The sequence below is a fragment of the Pinus tabuliformis genome, chromosome J, assembly GCF_031772625.1.
Source record: "Pinus tabuliformis cultivar Carrire ecotype Pingquan chromosome J, CPIR1, whole genome shotgun sequence".
Taxonomy (NCBI): domain Eukaryota; kingdom Viridiplantae; phylum Streptophyta; class Pinopsida; order Pinales; family Pinaceae; genus Pinus; species Pinus tabuliformis.
In genome coordinates this window covers 802,895,519-802,900,107 of record NC_142295.1, presented here as the reverse complement: position 1 = coordinate 802,900,107, position 4,589 = coordinate 802,895,519, and positions in this window count along the sequence as shown.

Genomic DNA, 4,589 nt, shown 5'->3' with positions numbered 1-4,589 from the left:
TACTTGAATACTCCCTTAGTTGAAAATTTCATGAATTGTTCATGAATTCTCTCCGCTAAAAACTCACTATAATAGAAAATGTAAGGAGGCTTCTCATCTTTGGAAAACACAAAAAGAAAGGCTAAAATGATTTAATCGACCCATTGTTCAGAATGATATCCTAATAGGCATGAAACTATTGAAATTATTTGTTTGGTCATCTCATTGAACATAGAAGCAAGATAAGGAGGGTTTGTTTTTGGCAATTGGGCATTTTCTGGTAGGAAAGTCTCAAATATCTTGGTTCCCTGGGGGAACTCTAGTTTATTGTACATTCCCATGAGGAAATATGGGTGACAAAGTTACATATGATAAGGATTTTGGATTTTTAGCATCTCTGAGATTGAATCACCATTAATGACAAAAATAATTTCACCATTCTGGGACACTACTGTTCTTTGACTAGGAATGTATTGAAACTAACACCACGTTACAAATTCTTGGAAATAATAGGAATGGAGAAAAATAAATTAGGGAAAGAGGGAATCCCACAGTCCCAAATCATCTCTGATGTCAAGGTGATTGATCTGTTTAAGCCAATTATGAAGTTCGTAAAGATAGAAATCACAATTGGTCTCAATAACTTGGTATAAATGGTTGACTAAGGGTAGATGGTCCAAATAATTAAAAGGGGGTAACATTGGGTTCTCATGGGATGGTTTGGATTTTCCCCTAGGTGAAATAATGAAATAGAAAAGATGAGACATAAGAGATAATGGTTACTCAGGAAAAAAAAAACTAGTCACTGTGTATTTTGCTGCTGTGACAGGTACTTGACTAGAGGAATGTTGTATGGATTCAGTAGTAGCTGATTGGATAGTTAGGTAGGAGGATATGGAATTCGAGTCACGCAACAGATCTTTATCGTGAACAGGAAAATAAAGGAGGTGGCCTCAGCGAATTTATTGTTTTTATAGAGCTAATATATTTTCCCATTGCATTCAAGCTGTTACGGAGCGGGTTCATTGCATATAGGAACGTTTCAATTAGGAACAGTTGGATTCAATGGAAAGAAGTAACGAATGGGAGCGGGGACGACAGGTGGAAAAATGGGAGTTGTTCATGGCGAGATAGGATGATGGGAGGTGAAGATGTGGTGGGGTAGGATTAGATGGGAGGTGATTAGGTGGTGAGGCATGGTGGAGTGGCGAGAAAATATCGTGCGGGAAATAAATGGTAGTGGAAGATAGATTAGAGAGGAGCCCATGGGGGGGGGGGTGTGGCAGTGGATCAGATGAGGGGATGCCACATAGAAAAAGTTGGTTAGAGGATACCTACTTACTCCAACCCCCCCTGTAGGATAACATTTAGAAGCGTTGAGGGGGGGGGGGCAGAAACAATTCCCCGTCGTGTATCCGAGCAGGGTAGATTGTGGCCATTGAAATATGCGCCTGACTTATTACAAATGAAAAAATGGTCATGTCTAATCCAAAACTTTATTATAACTTATAATAATCGTGATTAGAATAACCCAATTAATTAAACTAACCGTGATTTATTACTCTTAAGGGTGCATTTTGACTTGCAAGCCCTTTTTCCATTTTTCTAAGGTTTTTTAATCCTTTTTCCTCATTTGTTTATCAACTAACCAAGCTTAAACAATTTGGTTAATCCATTTATTCTACCTAATCAAATTCAACCACAATTAGACTGTGTGGTTGATTTATTTACTATTTTAAACTAATTTTTTATTTGATTTAGTTTAATCATGTTTAAACAATATGATCAAACTTAGTAATCTACTTCTAACTTTGATGTGGCATTTAAACAAGCTGCACACTTCATTGAAAATCTCTAAAGTATTATTGATGCATTTTTTATTTTTCTTGGAGTGGCATTTAGACTTGCTCACTTTCATACATATTTTTTGTGGGGTTTCTTCATTCTTTTTCTTTTATTTTCTGATATTTTTTTATTTTTATTCTTTTCTCATATATATATTTTTTATACCCTCTTTTGACTTTTGTTCTATATATATATATATATATATATTTGGAAATAAATTTGTAGGATGGAAGATTATTTACAATCATCTAATATACAAAATCACAGCTACAATCAAGTCATCCTATGAAATATAGGACCCTAATAGTGGCTCCAATGGGGATGGCACCTCCTTGTGAGGTTTCAAGAACGATGTAGATCGGCTACCTCAATCGATTGGGCATACAGTCTTTATTTTGCAACTGAATTTTATCCATCTGATGTTATTTAGAAATATGTGCAACAAATCATCAGAAGATTAGGGCCTTCTCTCGGGGCTTCAACTTTTGATGTGAGCCACCCTCACTCTTGCAATAGAATAGTAAAATGGCATATATACAACGGCTCTTAAAATTAAATTGATTTAAATTTGAAGAAAATAGTGTTTAAGAAGTCTACCATTGATAGGTCCACCAGGTAGTTATTTTTCATTCAAGTCCTTCATGAAAAATGCATTATGGGCTTGAAAGCTTCAATTTTAAATGGCCCTTTCCACAAGCTATCAAACTTACCATATTTCCCCTTGTCTTCATTGCTTGAATCCCATTTTAACACTAGGTCACCTAAATGTAAGTCATCTCCTTTTGTTCTTTTGATATAGATCTTTTTGATGTTGTCTTCAATAAGTTGAGTTTTCTTATAAACTTATTCCCTGGACTGCTGAAATTGTATGGTCTGGTTTATTCTTCTTTATATATCATTGGTTTCCAAGTGTGACTCTTGTAACAATTTCAACACAGGTACTGCTAGAGAAACAAGAAAAACAACATCAACTCCATATACTATTTGAAATGGAAACATTCCAATCTAATTTTTAATGTTGATTTGATCAGCCCATAGAGCACTGATCAACTTTTTATGCTGGGATTTTTTATTCTCCTGTAGAATATTTTTAATGATATTGACCAAAATTTGTTGCGGGACTCAACTAACCCATTTCCTTGTGGGTAATGGGTAGTTGAGTGACCTAATATGATAGGATATTTATTGCAAAATTCAATCATTTTCTTGGACTTAAAGATAGCATCATTGTCAGTGATAATTTTATGGGGGTATCCAAATCTAGACAGAATGTGGTCTTCTAAAAATTGGATAATGACAGCGTTTATGGCTTGCCTAATTGGGATAGCTTCAATCCACTTGGTAAAATACTCAGTGGCTGTTAATATCCATCTATGTTGGCTTGAGGAGCTTGGATGAATTTTACCAATGAAATCCAAACCCCATTGTTGAAAAGGAGTTTCAACTAAGATGGGTTTCAATGGTAAAGGAGGCAGCTTTCTTTTACATTCCAATATTTGACACTGGTGGAAAGTGGTGACTTTTTCATGCACATCCAGGAACAGGGTTTGCTTATAAAAACCAGCCCTTATGATTTTGTTGGCAATAATTTTCCAATACAAATGGCCTCCACAATCTTCTGATGAAACTCTTCCATAACACTGTTAGCTTCATCTTGCAAAAAACAGTTTAGTAAATGACCTCTAGAATCTTTCCAATACAAATTATGATCTAAAATACAAAATTTCATAGCTTTCAGTTTAAGAAACCTAGCTAATGTTTTGGTTAAACCAGGGGGATCTTGTAAGTTTTGCAGTAAAAATATAATGTCTACATACCATGGTGAAGTAGCTATTGGAAATAATACTGAGAGGGAGGGTGAATCAATATTAGCAAATCACTAACTTTTTCATTTCCATAATCAGATTCATATACTCTACTTCAGTTAAGGGAACTCGCGTGTACATGCAACTGTGTTTAATGCAACTAGTGTATAACCAACAAACTTATGATTCAATTAATTCATCATATGTTGATCTTTAATCAGTGCATCAAAACTTCATTAACCATATAAACAGTAACCAAGTGCAGTAAAAATAGAATAGATCATCACACATAAGGAACACAAAAGAACACCATGATATAAGGTTGAAACCCAATGCGGGACAAAAACCACTTGTTGCTGTCTTCAGACTAGATACACCTGAAGCACAACACCAAAATCTGAAGGCCACGTTTCATCCAATTTTCATACTGGACCTATCAACAACATTGAAGCACAAAATCAATCACCACTACAATACAACCATCAAACACATCTGCATCATCAATCTCTGAATCACCCAACACTAAATCAATGAAACCCTGTCATCAAAACACAATCATCAGAACACAGAGTAGAACACAAAACTCTGCAACAACAACCAGATCCAACTTCAACTTCAAATATCATACTTCATACTCTATACGCAACTCTGATGAGCCGAACCAGCGTGTATACGCGCTTTTACCAAAGCGAACCTGCATATAGATCTGCAAATATTTACTCATAGCTTTGCATCTATGCCAGATCATAACATTTATACAATAAAATATGCATCAGTAATTCAGATCTAGACTATCCATGATCAACCACATAATAATAATACATTCCAAGCCTTAAGATCCCGATCCATTATCCATCATCATCCACATAGGTGCATCCTTAGTTCAGATCAAGGAAAGCATCACAAACCCATAACCTGCATACTGGATCTCACACTTCATCAGATATTCAATACTTGCAC